A 17,783-nucleotide genomic window follows, 5' to 3' on the forward strand; every position below is an offset into this window, starting at 1 on the left:
TCAGGAAGACCTGAGTTCAAATGTGGCCTCAGACACTTGAAAATCACCTAGTTGTGTGACCTTGGGCAAGTCACCTAATCCTAGTGCCTTGTAAAAACAAACAAAAAGAATATAACATCTTTGAGGGCAGGGATTGTATTTGTCTTTGTATCTCTACCACCTCACACAGTGCCAGTCACATTGCTGTCAGTTTAAAAAAATGCTAATTGAATGAAAGTAGTCTATTTTCACCCATTTTTTTGTTCAGAGGAGGCAACTGTGATAAGTGACTTATCCAGGGTCACAAAGCTAGTACATGTCTGGTAGATAAGCGTCATATTTTCAAGCATATTCTGGACTCAGTGATTACTGAAATCCCTTCTGATTCAAAGATTCTAAGAATCTTGATTGAGCAAATCACTTGGCCTGGCTGAGGCATACACACCACTTACCTCATAGGGTCATGGTTGCAAGGAAAATAGTCCTACCAGCTGTTATGTGTTAAATAAATACAGGCAAATCTTACCGCCTTATTATCCCAACTACAACGGCTTTAATGATTTCTGGTCCAGTTTGCCAACCTGGAGTCAGACTTTTCATTCTGACTGATAAACTCTAACCAGGAGACAAACTACAGGGAGAAGAGACAATAGGGAGACTATCCTGAGGTTCCGGGGACCGGCAGCATCCCTGGATGCCTTACATACTCTGCCTGCGTCACTGGCCTCCTGAGGAATGCTGGGTGGGCCCATGGCAAAAACCTCAGCTCCCGGTCAGGCTGCACATGGCTGGCTGCCTCCAGAGCACTCCCTCCCGTGAGATCCATCTGATGCTGGGCGCCTCCGAGGAGGAGGCTATTTTAAGAGGAATGCCCGGTCCTGGAAACTGAACTTTGAAGTATGGTTCAAGGCTTTGTTGTTGTGAAAGAAACTTCCCCCCCTTTCCATATTTGTCCTGACAAGGATGGAGCTAGTCAGCCAGGGACTATATGTTGGATCAGCTGGTGAGGGAGCTTGGATGCATTTATGCTCCATCTGTTGTGGTTTCGCAGGGCCTTCGATATAGGTGATGGACGGGGCTGCCCTCTGGTCAGGGCAAAATGCAATGCTCACCGTCTGGTTTGGTTATAGTAAGAATAAAGGAAAAAACCCCACTCATTTATTGCATGAACTCTTGATGCCAGGACAACAGGAGGTTTTAGTTCCAATCTCTCTGTATCCCGGAGGCAAATAAAAGAAGCCAATCCCTGCCAATGAGGTTTTTTTTTTCAACAAGCAGTTGCAACACCAGCTCTTTAAATAGATACCTCTTTCCAGAACAGCTGGGCCAGAAAGTGTTAGGGAAGCACCCCCTTCGAACACCCAGAGATGGGTGTGAGTGTTCCACAAGCCCTAAGGGGGAGGGACAAGGAGGTCCAACATGCCCAGAGCCAGTCACTGTTGGCCACTCACTTCCCCAGATGGCACTCCTACCAGAACTGAGAAACAGTTGGGAGATCTTAGAGATGGGAGGCCAGAATCTCCAGAGCCAAAAAGAACTTTTCCTATCTAGGCTCATAGACTTAGAAAGAACCTTTGAGATTATCTACGGCAGCTCACCCCACCATTCTGGAAGTGAAGAAATGGAGTCCAGAAAGGTGAATTTTCAGATCTTTTAACTCTGAATCCAACATCCTTTCTTTCATACCCTAATACCTCCTTGGTCCCACTTGGACCTAAAGAGTAATCCCTTCTAATCTATAAATTTTACTAACTCATCAACCATAATGTTAAATAAAAAGCCTTAAAAACTCTGTAGAAACATCCCTTCTTCTTGACAACTGGTCACCTGGAATCTAATAAGGATTTATATAGTTCCATCCAAGTACAAAGCATTTTACAAATATTATTTCGTTTGATCCTCATGACAACTCTGGGAGGTAGGTGCTGTAATTACCCCCATTTTACAGATGAAGAAACAGAGGCAAACAGGGCCTAAGTGACTTGCCTAGGGGTCACACAGCTAGTAGGTTTCTGAGGTTGGATTTGAACTCAGGTCTTCCTGACCCCAGACCCAACTCTCTAGCCAACAACCAGGTTTCTATTTCCTTCCAAGGGGGCCTACTTTACTTTTGCATGGCCCTACTTGTTAAGCTTTGCTTTGAACCCAGCCCAAATTGGTCTCACTACAGCTCCCCTTCCCCCCAGGCTAAGTAGGAAAAATAGAAACTTTCAGAAATTATTTAATTTCACATGAGTAAATCGAGGTCACTAGAGTCTGAGTAACTTGCATACGGTCACTCAGTTAATATACAGAAGAACGAGGGTTCGAATCTGTGTCCAAATTCAATCCCCTCCCATCACACCATGTTTCCTCACAAATATTTGGCAAATAAGCCAGAGCCACAATCAAGGATCCAGTCCCAGAGTCTTTGCTCTAATCCTTGCTTCAGAATTTTCTTTGTGTCCTGGTGGAGGTCATGAAAAAACATGTGTTTTGTATTCTACATGTGTAGAGAGAGGGCAAGGAATCCAGAACCAGCCTTCCCGACCCCAGGAAGAACTGCTTCCCTGGTACAAGTTCCCTTGGCCGAGTGGCCAGAGCAGAGCTGTAGGGTCAGGGCAGAGGTTCCATGTCCATCTGCTACTTTGTCTTATCATGGATGCTATGGAGAAGGGGAGGGCAGACACAAGAGGAAGAGGGCCATGTTGGATGGAGGAGATGGAGGGGAAGGAAAAGGAAGAAAGGAGGAGGACCATGTCTGATCTCTGATGGAGGAGATGGCAGACCCTTTTCAGAGGAAAAAGAAGAGGAGAAGCAGGAAAGGGAGCAGGAAAAGAAGGAGGAGGGGAGGAGGACAAGGAGGAGGGGAGGAGGAGGAGAAGGAGGAAGAGGTACATGTCTAATACCTGACAAAGGAGATGGAAGTCCCCTTTGACTAGAAGAGGAGGAGAAAGAGGAAGAGGCAAGAAAGACATGTTGGGAGGGGGAAAATTAGGTTGCATTGCTGACATACCCTTGGGATGAGGAAAATCCATTGTAACCATTTAATGATGCCACTGGTGGGAATGGCAGGAGGCACAGTTTAGAAGGGAGAGAGGTTTTTGAAGTGACCAAAGCCCAACCTAGGTGGGGGTGACAGTGGGGGAAATACTGGTTCCTCGGGAAGACTTATTTTCTAATTTTTTGCACATTGTAGGAACTTAGTAAATATTTTTTGAATTTAACTGAATGAAGTCCAGGGAGATGTCATCATAGTGAGGAATGGGGCAAAGGAAATCAAGAAAACTTACAGTCCACAGACTAAGAAGGTGGGACCAAAGCATCACAGAACTTCTTGGGGGGGTTGGAAGTGATTTCATCTAATCCATTCATCATAAATAAGGAAATCATATTCAAAGGAGAGAGAAAGTCTTGTCCAATGCCATCCAGTGAATTAGTGGTTGAGATCCCAATCCAATTCTCCTTGCATTACATCACATTACTTTCTACTTCCCTTCATTCATCTCTCAAAAGCTCTGGGCTGTCTTTTTTAGGATGTACAATGAGTGAAACTTGGTAAAGGATGGATGTATTTGGGGTCCTATGCCAGTGAACTAAATGCCAACAGAATGCACTCTAAGAGTCACAATCTTAAAAATTATAACTTCTCTGGGTCTCAGTTTCTTCATCTATAAAATGAGCGTATCTACAAAAAGTCTAGATTAAATTCTATATTCCCTTTGAACTAGTTATACCATTCCAAGGTCCATGTCTAAGAAAAATCAAAGAAAGAGGAAGAAATTCAATAGGTACAAAAAGATTCATAACAGCCCTTTTCTTAGTAGCCAAAAGGTAGAAAATAAGGGGGGGACCCACCTATTGGGAAATTAAGGTATATGAATGTAATAGAATACTTGTATGACATAAGAAATGGTGAACTAAATGGGCAGCTAGATGAGGCAGTGGATTAGAACACCAGCCCTGGAGTCAGGAGGACCTGAGTTCAAAATCAACTTCAGACATTTACTAGATGTGTAACCCTGGGCAAGTCATGTAAAAACCCTGATTCCCCACCTCTAGCCCCCCCCAAAAAGAAATGGAGAAATGAACAGCTTCAGAGAAAACTGGGAAGACTTCCATGGAATGATGTAAAATAAGATGAACAGAACCAGGAGAAAAATATATACAAGACCACATGAAGGAGAAAAACAACTTTGAAAGACCCTAGAGAACTCTGATCAATGCAATGATAAACCACTCAGCCGGACGACTGAAGATGAAACATGTAGCTCGCCTTTTGCCAGAGAAGTGATAGACTTAAAATTGAGAACGAGATGCAATTTTGAACATGGTTAATGTGGAAATGCTTGTTGTACTGTGCATATTTGTTATTGAAGTATTATTTTTAAGCTTTTAAATTTATTCTTAGAGATAGACACTGGTCCTGAAATCAGGAGAATGAGTGCGAATCTGACCTCAGATACTTATTATCTGTATGACTCTGGACGAGTCACTTAACCTCAATTGCCTCCAATAGCCAACCCCCATCCCCCCAAAAACACAAAAATAAATTTATTGTTTAATTGGGAGGGAGGAAGGAAGGAAGGAAACATGTAGTTTTAAGAACCTAGTATGTGCTAAGCAATTTACAAATATTATTTCATTCAATCCTCAACAAGCTTGGGATCTTAGGTGTTATATTTTATAGTTGAGGAAACTGGTTAAGATCAAATGAGATAAAGGTTGGTATTCTAAGGTAAAAAGTAAGTGACTTACCCAGGGTTATATGGTTAGTAAGTGTCAGAGATCGGATTTGAACTCAAATCTTCCTAAAGTCAGTACCCTATCCATTGAACCACTTAGATGCCTAGTGAAGGCAGTGGGAGGAAGAGATCTTTAATACTTGTAAAAAAAATAGGTTATTATTTTTAAATAAAGGATAGACTAGGTGACCTCTGATGTACCTTCAGCTATAATACCTTTGGAAAGAAAGTCAGAGGCCCTCTAAAACGTAGATTTCTTTCCTCTAAAATGGAAATAATATTACATAAAGTTTTTATTTGACAAGGTTATTCAGAAGAGTGCAAGAGATAATATAGAATAAAAAGAAATGTATAAACCTTGAAGCACAATCTAAAAGCATATTATTATTATTATTGCTATCATCAAACTATCCAAGCTTCAGTTTATTCTTCTGGAAAATGACTCTGTTTTTTTTTATTTTTTCCATTGTTTATGGGCATGTTTTAGATTGCAGGGAAGCCTGGGCAAATTGTCAGGCTGATGAGAGTTACCTGGGAGTCTTTGGTCGCTCTATTCCTGTACCTTGTGACCTACTGTGCCCAATGAAACTCATTCCATCATCTGGTGACAATTTGTCGGCTTTCCTTTCACCCTAGCTCTCATGCTGGCTCCTGCTGAGTTCCCCATCCACGGAACTTCTCCTTGCAGCTGAGATCTCCAATATGTTCTGACCTCAACTACACACCTGTCACAGTGATGAGGCAGCCAGGAGCAAAGAGAAGGAAATGACTGGCTGCCTTGATGACTTAAACCTTATGGCCTCCCTGGATGATGGAGGGTTTTGGGTGAAAGAGGTTTACTTTTCAAAGTATAAGGACAGCAGCAAAAGCAACAACAATGCATGCATTTTATAGCATTTTAAAATTTGCAAACACACTTTGCCAACTTTATCTCATTTGATCCTCACAACAAAATGGTAATGATTCCCATTTTAAAGAAATATTTGAAGGAGAAAAAAAGGTAGTGACTTATCTAGGATCACGTGACTAATAAGAGTCTGAGGAAGAGGCTGAGATGGCAGGAAAGGGTGAGAGGGAGATGAAAGAACAAGAATTAGCAGAACTAGGGTAGAAGAAGCAAAGAGCCAGAATACTCTCTTTTTTGGGGGGACAATCTAGGTTAAGTGACTACATATAGGTAGTAAGTATCTAAGGCTGAATTTGAGCCCAGGTCCTCCAAAGCACCAGCTGTCTGTCCCAAGGCAGATTACTTTTGATGCTAGGAAAATCTTTCTAATACATAGAACTGTCCAGAAATAGAAGAGGCCATCTCACAAAGTGATAGTTCTTTATTAAGAGTCTTTAAGAAAAGGCCAATGATCATTTGGGTAGGTTGGATATGGAATGTTTTTATCCAGGTAAGGGTTCATCTCTGTCATCTTGGAGGACTTTGATTCCTCAGTGAAGGAAAACATTCCCTTCTCTGACCTACAACAGTCATCTAACAGAGATGATTTCAAGCTAAATGTGGTAAAGGTAAAAAGAAAAAGCTCTGAGCAGTTGCATAATGAGGCCAAGCCTAGCTGTCAGTATCTCTCAGAAAAGATCAGAGAAAGGAGAGCAGACAGGAAACAAGCATTAGTAATCCCCTACTCTGAGCAGGCACAGTGCTAAGTACATTTACAAATATCTCATTGCATCCTCATTACAGTCCTGGGAGGTAGGTACTATTTTTCTGTACACTTGATAGAGAAAACTGAGGCACAGAGAGGTTAAGTGACTTGTCAGGGTCACACAGCTCAGAAGTGTCAGAATCAGGATTTGAACTCGGGTCTTTATCATGTTGCTTCTTTGAGATTTTATCAGTGTTGACAATATGTATGATGTGTCTCCAAGACTTGGCAGACTTGCCATTCACCTCTCTCTCTCTCGCTCTTTCTCTCGCTCTCTCTCTAGATGATGAATACCTTGAATTCAGTGAATCATTCAAAATTATGACTTAGCATCCTTTGATGAACCCCAGAAAAGATCTGCAGGGCCCCAGTAGCCTCTGCTGGCTGACCACATGGAGCTCAGAGAGGTAGCTGCTTCAGGAGGGAGCAGGCCTCTGTTTACACAGGGATACCTTGGCAGGGGCTAGTCCGGGAAGCATGCAGAAAATGCCATTTGATGGAGTTTCCCCAACTGTCACATTCTGCAGAGTTTGCTGGGTGGGGCGGTGGAGTCTGCAGACCGGTCACGAAAACCTCAATGGTAACTCATGAATATGAACACTGTCTGGTTTCTGGCTCTGGAAGCCGGCCTCAGGCAGAGTCAGTCCAAGGACAGGCTTGAGGTCTGAGAGCCATGGAGGAGGATGAACGGAACGTCCCTGGGTTCCATTCCACTCCCATTGGCAAAGTACCACCAGCAAGGGGCATGCTTGGATGGTGCCATCAAAGCCAGAGCTGCTCAAATATCTGAGGCAATTGTTCAGGGGAATGTTATTTATTGACTGTGAACCCAACCTCCCCCCCATCCCCCAATGCCTTACATCTGAAGGAGAAAGGAAGTCAGGAACTGAGCAGGGCCAAATAGGTATTTACCCATTAATTCATCAATTTAACAAACTCTTATCATTCAGCAAACATTTACTGAGTATGTGAGCTTGGTGCAGAGAAACACAAAAACCAAACATTCCCTCTCCTCTAGGAGCTTCTAGTCTAGTCTATAGGTCAACTATAGACAGGGCCCAGAGGAAGACACTGTGTATACAGAGACAAAAGTGAGACATTTCCTACCCTCTAAGAGCTTACGTTCTATTCCAATGTGCATCTTCTATATAGACTATGTTTTAGAAGTGTCTTTCAAGAGATTAATTCTATTCTATTTTATTTAGTGTTTTCTATATCTAGAACTCTATGCTAGATGTGGTGGGAGTATCAAGATGAGTAACACCTAATCAACAAGTGAAGTTATGGTTCTGGTACCTAAAATATAGATTGTGTTAGACACACAAAAGGAGCACAAAGTATTATGAATAAGCAGGCACTGCCAGATTGTTGACTGACTCAATGAAGACTTCATGGTAGAGTCAATATTTAAAGCTGGGTCTTGGAAGATGGAAGGAACACAACACAGGTTGTAGGCCTGAACAAAAATACAGAGAGGGGAAGATGGAATGATTTTAGCTTAATATTGAGTAACTTCTTATGTGGAAAGCATTCTGGGATTGAGGCATGGGAAGCAGTGTCCCTGACTTCATGGAATTTAGTTGGGCAATATATATGAAAAAAATGATAATATTATCTATGAGTCTATGAATGATCTGTTGAGATGAGTCAAATGATGACTGTGGCCAAGTCTGTTAATGGCCAAGTCTGTTAACCTCTAAATGATGATCCTGGACTAGATGACCTCAAAGGTCCCTTCTCAAAAGTCAGCAGAGTGACATCATTGTAATCAGGGTCACTGAGTTAGTCACAATCCCATATCTCTTTCCACTACACTACACTGGTCAGCTGGTTGAGCTCTCTGTCCCTAGTCTTTCCCAATCCTGTCTTTTACTACAATCCATCCTCCGTCTATCTGTCAAAGTGATCTTATCGTCTGTGAGAGTTCTGACCACATCACATACCCCTAAACCCAATCCATTCCATAAACTTCTGTGAATCCATATTACCTCAAAGATCCTTTAGTTTTTCAAAGTCCTTCTTAACCTCCCTATCCAACCCTCTGACACCTTACTCTGTCCACATATTTTACTATCCATCCACTGTCATTGACTTCTTGGCTGTCCCTTAGATGTGGCACTCTCTTTTCTGATTAAACTTTTCCCATCATCTTATGCCTGGACCTTTTTCCTTCTTCATTCCTGATTCCTGGCTTCCTTCATGTCCCAGCTAAAATTTCACCTTCTGCAAGAAGCCTCTTCTGATTCCCCTTAATGTTAATTTCTTCCCTCTGAGTTTCTCTACAATTTATCTTGGATATAACGGGTTTTTGTGCTGTAATCAAGGTTAAGGTGTCTTGCCCTGGTTCACAGGGCTAGTAAATATGTCTGAGGCTGGATTTGAACTCAGTTGCTCAGACTCCAGGGTGAGGGTTCTATCCACTGGACTACCTAGCTGTCCCAATATAGTTTATTGTTACTTAGTTGTTGGCTTACTGTCTTCACCATTCGAGGACTTTTTGGGACATGGAGAAGAGGTTTCTTTGTATCTCCTAGTGCTTAGTACAACTTAGTTAATAAAAGCTAGCTGACAAGCTGACTCTTCATTCAGGAAATGAAAACATAGAGCAGACACAGGAATCATACCTATTGACCCCAGCAAAGAATGTATATCCAAAAGGCGGGATAACCTATGCTCATTGTGGGCTGCATTAGTTGTTGTTGCTGTTTAGTTATGTCCAAATATGCATGACCCCATAGATCATACTATACATGCCATTTTCTTGGCAAAGATACTGGAGTGCTTTGCCATTTCCCAGCTTAAGTGAATGTCCAGGGTCACATAGCTGGTAAGTGTCTGAGGCAGGTCTTCCTGACTCTATCCATTGTGCTACCTAACTGCCCTGGTTGGTACATGTGAAATAAGAGCTTATATATATGCATTAAAATCCTTTTTGGGTTTGCAAAGCACCTTAACATTTTATCTTATTTGATACTCACTAGAATGATGCCATAATTATTTTCTCTATTTTGGATTGGGGGAAATTGAGTCTATGAGAATCCAGGATCATACAATGGTCATCATCTGAGGGAGGAGGATTTGATCTCATATTTCATTGATTCCAGCCTCCAGCACTCTTTCCATGGTGCCCTCTAGCTGTCTGAAATGTTAAAAGAATCTAAAGAATAATTTTTCACTGCAAAGGGCAAATCCTCAATGATGGAGTCATAGGAAGAATGGATATGAAGGAAGATAAGACCTGAAGGAGGCAGTGCAGTAAAGTGGAAAGAACTGTAGCTCTAGACAGTCAGAAGATCTGGGTTCAAATCTCACCTCTGATACTACTTATTTGACAGTCACCAAGTCATTTAACCTCATTGTATATCAGTTTCCCACAATTATAAAATGATAGTCCTAGACAATAGCCTTGGAGTCCTTTTCAGTTCCAGATCTCTGATCCTATGATAAGGTATGAAGGGATGCCACTGACATTGAAGAAAGGAATGCTCATGCATCAATATTGTGGATTTGTTAACATATTTGCCTTTTATTTTCCCTGTCTCTGGTGATCATCATCATCATCATTCTATGCAAAGGAGAAATTCCTGACATTTGTTCACCTTGTCTCAACAGTATGTAATCATGCAACCTCATTCTCCTATGAATTTGGGGTTAGAATATAGTAGGTGCTTAATGATGTTTAATGAATTGAATTTATTTGGAAAGTTACAGGAAAGAAAGACTGAGAGAGACAGAGAAAAGAGAAAGAAAAATAGGAAAATATGGGAGGAGAGGAGAATAGAAGAAGAGAGAAGAGGAGAGAAGAGAAAGAGAAAGGAGAACAGGAGAGAAGAAGAGAGAAAGAAAGAGAGAGAGGAGAGAGGGAGGGGGAAGGAGGGAGGGAAGGGAGAGAGGGAGAGAGAGTCCTGAGATGAAGAAGGATGAGAAAGATTCAAGGTGCACGGAATGTGTCAAAACAGAGGGACATTCTTAATGTGACAGCATAATGTACAAGAACCCAAATTCATTCATCTTCATAGAATGAAACTCAGATCTATACTATAGATTTGGGTATATACAAAGCTTTCATTGGGAATTTGTGTTCCTAAAGTGCAAGGTAATATAATGTCAATATTGTAATAGAAAGGTAATCGAAACATTTGGAGACGGAAATGGCAAAGCACTCCAGTATTTTTGCCAAGAAAACTCCAAATGGGACCATGAAGAGTCAGACATGACTGAAATGATTGAACAAAATAGAAGACGAATAGTGTACAAAAAACATTTATTAAGTATTTACTATGTGCAAATAACTAGGCAATAGGGCCTGGATTTGTGATTTCATTGGCCTGGGGACCTCCCAGGTGAGCAAACTCCCTCTACCAGGCAAGTCAGCAACTTTCTTAGGCAGGTTTGTTTCAGGGACTTGCCTGGAGCACTAGTGACTTGCCAAGGGTCCCCCTACCACCTGAACCAAGAGCTTCCTGGCTCTAAAGCAGATTCTCTAGCCACTATACCCTACTGCTTCTCAAAAATCTAGGAATAACATCAAATAACTTAATGAAGATCATACAGACAATTAAAATAATGACTTGAAGATAATATTTATGTTTTGCCCATATAGAAATAATATAGGCAATAGAATGGTGCCCTTCAATCTTGCAGAGGATTTTGCCAAGCCTCTAGGGAGAATTGCTGCTGCCCCAGCCCATCCACAGCCACTAGCTCACTCAATGATCTCACAATCTACATTTGGAAGAGTGGTTGGAGATAACCACAAGTGAAAAAACCCATGGGGGGCCAGGGCTGGAGGCTGGTGACCAAGAACAATTTTGAGAAGTTGGAATATATTGCTGACCTCAGCTCTGCCTCAGGGTTTCAATGATCTCAGGGCATACTTTTTCTGCAAATTGCTTCCCAGCCCCCCCTCAATCCTCCCTCCATAACCCTGTTCCTATCCAGCTAATTAGGAGAATGGAACATGATCTACAGCATTGCACAGGGCAGTGAAAAGACTGCCATTGCTTTCTGAGTTGAAGAAGCTGAGTTCCAATCTGGACTTTGCTCTTTACTTCTTCCTTAACTGGGGTAGCTAGGTGTGTTTGTCCTTCATTCTTGAGGAAGACCATGGTGTTACCATGACAGGCACATGAATTGTATTTGAGTGAAGGGGGGTTGTAGCAAGTCACCAGCCTCACTTTCTCCTCCAGATCCAACTAGTATGGCCAGGTATAAATCAGGACAACTGGAGACGCCAAGACTGTGAGGCAATCAGGGTTAAGTGACTTGCCCAAGATCACACAGTTAGTGTCAAGTGTCTGAGGTCAGATTGAAACTCTCGTCCTCCTGCTTTCAAGGACAGTGCTCCCACAGCACCACAGGAAGGCTCATCTTATCAGAGTTAAAATTCAGCTTCAGATGCATTGACTGTGTCGAGTCACTTTAGCCCAATTTGCCTCACTTCCTTATCTGTAAGATGAGCTGGAGAAGGAAATGACAAACTGCTTTCTAAGAAAACTCCAAATGAGGTCACAACCAAAAAACAACTAAGCAACAACTAACTTACTGCTTTTTACTGCTTCTTTCTGAAGCAAGAAGACCTACATTCAAGTCTGACCTCAAGTGTGACAGCCACTTTGTTCAAATCTGCCCTCACGTACCTTGGGCAAGTCACTTAGCTTCTGTCTGCCTCGGGTTCTTCAGCTGTAAAATGGTGATAATAAAGCAATTGCACTTGTGAGGGCCAAAAGAGATATTTAGCACAATGCCAGGTACCATACAAGTATCAGGATTCCTGTTATTGTTAGTAGTACTTGTGTGAGCCTGAATACGACAACCCTCTTCTCCACACTCCCTAATAGGAGGGGGCTGGCTAAATGATCTCAAAGGTCCCCACCAGCTCGACATCTATGATCTTAAGAGCTTTCTTATGACACAGTGAGGAAGGAATGAAATACAAAACTAGACATTTCAGACACCTTGGGAGGAGGGAGCAAACCTCCCACTCTCTTATTTTTGTGCCCACGATTGATGCCAGTTACAGATGTAGGAAGTTCAGGAGAACGGAAATCGAACTTGGAACAGGAACAGTGGCTGAATAAACCATGGACTCCTCATGCGTGGTGTCCGGCATGTTTGCTAGTCTGTTCTCTCATCCTTTATTCACTGGCCCAGACAAGAGGTAAAGAAAAATTGGATTCTAAGACAAGTCGATTGTAGGATTGGACTATGCTCTAAAAACAAAAGCAGCTTCCTTCTAACTACAGACATCCCAGGGAATAACTAGAAGGAACCGGAGGGAACTAAGCAAAGAAACTCGACCAGCCCCTTGTAGCAGAATATAGTCTGGCTGGACCCCAGGAGTCTGTCTGCCTGATCTGTGGCCATGTGTGTCTTCACTTACAGCCATAACAATCAGCAAGGTGGTCAGATGGGGGTGGGGAGGGGCAAATCAGACAGTTCTGTTATAGAACTCTGCTTGATTCCTGGTGGGGGGAGTTGGGGGTGGCTTGGCTTGACTTGGGGATTGAACAGCTCTATCTGGGAAGGGACTTATCATAACAGTGGTTAGTCTGACTGGTCAGATTTACAGGGCCAAGTCTCAGAGGATAAGTTCAGGGAGCTTGAGACTGCCTAGGGATGTAGGTTAAGGCAGGTGATTTGGCTGGGGAAACCTGAAGACCATTACAACTTGCATCAATGAGAGGCAGGAAGGTATAGTGGATAAGGCATGGATGTAGGAGTCAGGAAGTCCTGAGTTCAAATTTTGCCTTATATGCCAGGCAAATCACAGCCTCAGTTTCCTCATCTATAAAATGAGGATATTCTTAACAGCAGTATAGAAGCTACAGAATTGAGCCAGCATGATTAGCTAAAATAAAAAGGAAACTGGGGGAGTCCTTTTCTGTTCTAAATCTCTTGTGATACTGAATTGTTGCTGAGGCTGTACTCTTGCCTAGGGGTTGAAAGACCTGGAACATTTATACAGTGTCCATTTGGGACAAACCCCAAATAGTACAGATAGCCTTAAAGCAGCATGAGGTGACTCCTACCCTCTCTGTCAGTTTTTTCCCTTTTGGGGGGGGGGGCAAGGCAATGGGGTTAAGTGACTTGCCCATGGTCATGAAGCTAAGTAATATCTTTTTCCTTTTAAAAAATAATAACCAACATTTAGATAGTGCTCATTTAGGAGCCAGATACTGTGCTATAAACTTAACACTTATTATCTCAAAAAATCTCTGGGAACTAGGTTCTATTATTAGCTTCATTTCAGGGAAGAGGAAGACAAAGAGGCAAACAGAGCTTAGCTAAATGACTTGCTCAAAGTCACACAGTTGATGACTATCTGAGGCTTGGATTTGAACTCAGGTATTCCTGACTCCAGGACTGGCATTCTATCCACTGCTCCACCAATTGCTCCAATCTGGAATTGTTTGCCATTTCCTTCTCCAGTGGATTAAGGCAAAAAGAGGCTAAGTGACTTGCCTAGGGTCACATAGTTGAGTGTCTAAAGTTAGATTTGAACTCAGGTTTTACTAACTCTAGGTTTGGAATTCTCTCCACTGCTCCACCTAGCTGCCCTAATCCTGGAGTGATTTGCCATTTCCTCTCCAGTGATTAAGTCAAACATATGCTAAATGACTTTCCCAGAGCATAGCTGATGAGTATCTAAAGCTGGATTTGAACTCAGGTCTTTCTGACTCCAGGCCTGGCACTCCTCTGCCTAGCTGCTTACTTGTGATTTTGGAATGCATTCATACTTAGTGCAATAATTCATCATTTGATCCTCACCAAAACTGGGGGGGGGGTAGTAGATAGGGTAAGTATTATAAAATCACATGGGGAAACAGTTTTTGAGAAGTGAATGACTTGCCTAGGGCCATATGGTTAGTTATTCACAAAGTTGGGGTGACTATACCACTGGTTTTCCAAAGAACATAGTTCATTCCCCCCAGCCCATTCCTTGGAATTCCTGAAATAAATCACTGAAGTATATTTACAGGCTATAATCTCTGGAGCTTTAGAGTCCAAGAGCTGAAAGAAAGTGGCTGTCTCAGATCATCTACATAATTAGTAACGCAATCAGATTATGAATTTAGGTCCTTTAACTCCAAATCCGGCCCTCCTTCCACACCTTCCATCTGCCTAATGATCTGAACAACAGCCAGAACCTCCCTCTAATTCAATGTAATATGGATTTATGAAAATCAGGAAAACTCATCTTTCTGAGTTTAAAGCCAGCTTCAAACACTTACTAGCTAGGTGACTTTTGGACAAATCATTTAACTCTGTTTGCCTCAATTTCCTCATCTGTAAAATGAGCTGGAATAGAAAACAGCAGTATTAATAATACCCCGAATGGGGTCCCAAAGAGTCAGGACATATTTGAACAACAACTTTGAGGATCTCCAGAAAGAAATAAAGTCTCTGCCTTCAAGAACTTTCTATTCTACTGGGGGAGGGGGATAGTTAGAAAAAGGAGGAAATATATAGATTGTCCCAAAAATTTTAGTGTAGTTTTAAGCTTAAGACTTTTGAAATATCCTGTCTAGAAAATAATGGGAATTACTATCCCAAAGAAAAGAACACTAAAAAAGGCCAATCAAGAAAGATTTCCCTACTGGGTAAAGGCGATTCAGACCAGGGATTCTTCACCTTGTTTGTATCATGGTTTTAAATGAATTGAAGGCACTGCTAAAAAGGAAGGTTCCCCCCAGATTCATGAATTTAGAGGGCCATCATCCAGCCTTTCTTCTAAGACATCATCTGATGTCCAGAAAGAGACACCTGTAGCCCATTTTCAGGGCCAGCAGAGCAGAAGCTATAGATAGAATCCCCAGCTCCGGGCAGTAGAAGGAGTTAACCTGAAGTGTGAGTCACATTCAAAGCATTTCGAGCAAACCTCGAAGGGATCTCCTCCGGGCTCAGGCCAGTGTGCCGGCCGCTGCCGAAAAACGTTCGGGAGGGAAAGAGTTAAGAGGCCAAGCCGGCTCTTGGGCTCCAGCAGCCTCTGAAAGCCCTCCTATAAGCAAACTTGGCAGGCGGGGAAGCTCCACAAATTCAGACGCTCTCAAATGCACAGCCTTCCGTCTGTCAGGGGGCAAGTCCCAGCTAATTACGGAAACAGACACCCTCCCACTCGCAGCCGCCCTAGCCTGGCCCACGAGGTCGCCTGGCCAGTCTGCGAACGGCCCGGCCCGGCCCGGCCCCTAGCAGCAAAGCCCAGGAAAGAAAGTGAAAACGAATGTGCTGGGGGACCCGCTGCTAGGAAGAGGTCCCCAACAGCCGGCGGGGGGCGGGGGGAAGGGGGGCAGCGCTAGCGGGACCGGGCACAGCTGTCTTACGTAAGGCGAGGAGATAGACGGCTCTGTGCATCTCTGCTATACCCCCCCCCCCCAAGAGGGGAACACAGAGACAGAGAGTGACAGACGGAGAGAGACACATAGAGGTTGAGGGGACAGAGACAGAGAGAAAGAAAGAGACAGAGAGAGAGAGAGAGAGAGAGAGAGAGAGAGAGAGTTGTAGCAGCAGTCCCTCCCGGATTGTTCCTTCAGTCCCCCAAATTCCAACCCCCCCCCCCCGCCCCCAGCCAGGCTCAAGCATCCCGAAGCCGGCTCAGAAGCGCAGAGAGGAGGGCAGCCTGGACTTCGGCTCCGACTCGGGCTTCAAAGCTGCCCGGACGGGTCGGCTGGGCTGGGGCACCCCTGTAGGCACCCCCGAAGCGCATTACCCCCACCCTCGGGGGCAACCAGCTCTCCCCCCCAGAGATCAGAACCCGCGAGCCGTTAAGAAAACGCGTTCAAAAGCAAACCCCAACCCGCTTCCCTGGCCACCTCCGAGTTCCTGCCTCCCCCCCCCCCAAACCCGCACCTTTTCAGGAACAGAAAAGCTTCTCCACAATGGCTGGTTTTTAAAGACTCGCCCAATTCAAGGGCAAGATGGGAAACAGAGATTCCTGGTCCTCCTCAGCAGGCAAATGGAAAGTCACTTAAATTACCCCGGCCTTCCGAGCAGCAGGATCGGTTTCTCCTTTGCAGTGAGGGGGTGGGGATGGAGGGGGAGCCCCGGAATACGAGGGGCTCTCTTGGATTGTGGCCCGATTGTATTGGCCGCTGGTGAGAAGGGGGCACGGGGCGTCGTGGCCCGCAAAACTTCCGGGGGGGGGTGCCTGACTCCAGTCCAAGAGGCCAGACAGGCCGGGGTTCCCTGCAGATCCGGGCTCCCTGGGGGGCCAGTCCCCTCGAGGGACGGAGGCTGGCCTCGGTCCTGCTCAAACAGCGGCTCTGCCACAATGCCCGGGCACCGTGGGCACACCCGGGCACCGCGGGCACGCCCGTCCTGTGTCTAAGATTGCTCTGTACAAAACTAACCCGGGGAAGACATCCAATGGCACAGACCCCGGGAGAGGGGGGAGCGACTTTACCAGGGCAGCTGGATGGGAGGCAGGAGAAGGTTGAGAAAGCCCCCCCCCCATCCTCCCCTTCCTCCCACCCCGGGGTCCCAGCATCAAAGCACACACAGTCCAGGTTGCCCACCGGTGGCATCCACTCCTTGGCTCTGGGGCCAACGAGATGGTCCTAGCCTGCCCTAGCCTTCCCTGCCCTACTTTGCCGGGAGTCCAAGTCCCCAATGCCTCTCCTTGGAATCTCTGACAGCCCATGCCAGGCAGTGCCCGCTGCTGTTGGCCAGGCTTCTCCGAGGCCGGGACGGTCCGGAGGGTTTCCTCCTCCTCCTAATCCCGGCTTCGGGGCTGCTCCTTCCCCCCCCCCCCCCCCCGGAAGGATGGACAAGCTCCCCGACTCAGCCGGCAGCGCTGAATGAAACCAAGCTTGGCAAGCTCCGGGAAACGGGCATCTGCCGGGGCAAAGGCAGGGAGGGAGGACTGTGCAAACTGCTGCGCCCGCGGACGACTTCTCAGTCCGGCGTAGGCGAGCAGCCGTTGCCACCGGGCTCCGCCGGGCATGTGCGCAGAGCCGGGCTGAGATTTTCTTTTTAAACCCCCAACTCCCAAGTGAGTCCCCGGGGCACGCCGGCTAAAGAAAGGGGGTGGGGTGGGCCGGAGGCGGCGGGTCGGCGCTCCCTCACCTCATGCTAGGGCTGCAGAGGGTCTCCCTGGAGGTGATCCCCGATCCCAGTCCGGACTCGGAGCGGCCGCGGCCGCCACTGCCGCCGCCACCGCCGCCGGGCCCCGTGCAGCTCCTCAGTAATCTGCGGATAAAAAGAGAAGGCTTCATTACTGACCACAGTCACGGAGCCTGGAGCTCACGCCCCCTCCTCGCCCCAGCAGCCAGTAGCGCGCACAGGAGGGAGCTGAGGAGGAAAGGAGACGAGCCGAGCTGAGCCCAGAGTGATTTATCTGCCCCTCGGAGCAAGGAGGAGAGGGAGCGGGGCTGGCAAGTCGGGGGCAGGGGGGCTGCCGAGCTGCTTGCCTAGGGTTGGCCCGGGGGGG

At 45.3% G+C, this 17,783-nt stretch overlaps 1 protein-coding gene across 1 annotated transcript in view; it reads right to left on the reverse strand.

The window, feature by feature from the left end:
• The window catches only part of ZNF469 (zinc finger protein 469), a 142,511-nt gene extending 124,980 nt beyond the window's left edge, over positions 1-17,531 (reverse strand). Inside the window, exon 1 of the mRNA XM_074201388.1 lies at positions 17,420-17,531. The gene's annotated coding sequence lies outside the window, so the exon portion shown is untranslated. The remainder of the gene's footprint in view (positions 1-17,419) is intronic.
• Between the last annotated feature and the right edge of the window lie 252 nt (positions 17,532-17,783).

This window comes from Macrotis lagotis, chromosome 1, assembly GCF_037893015.1.
Source record: "Macrotis lagotis isolate mMagLag1 chromosome 1, bilby.v1.9.chrom.fasta, whole genome shotgun sequence".
Taxonomy (NCBI): Eukaryota; Metazoa; Chordata; class Mammalia; order Peramelemorphia; family Peramelidae; genus Macrotis; species Macrotis lagotis.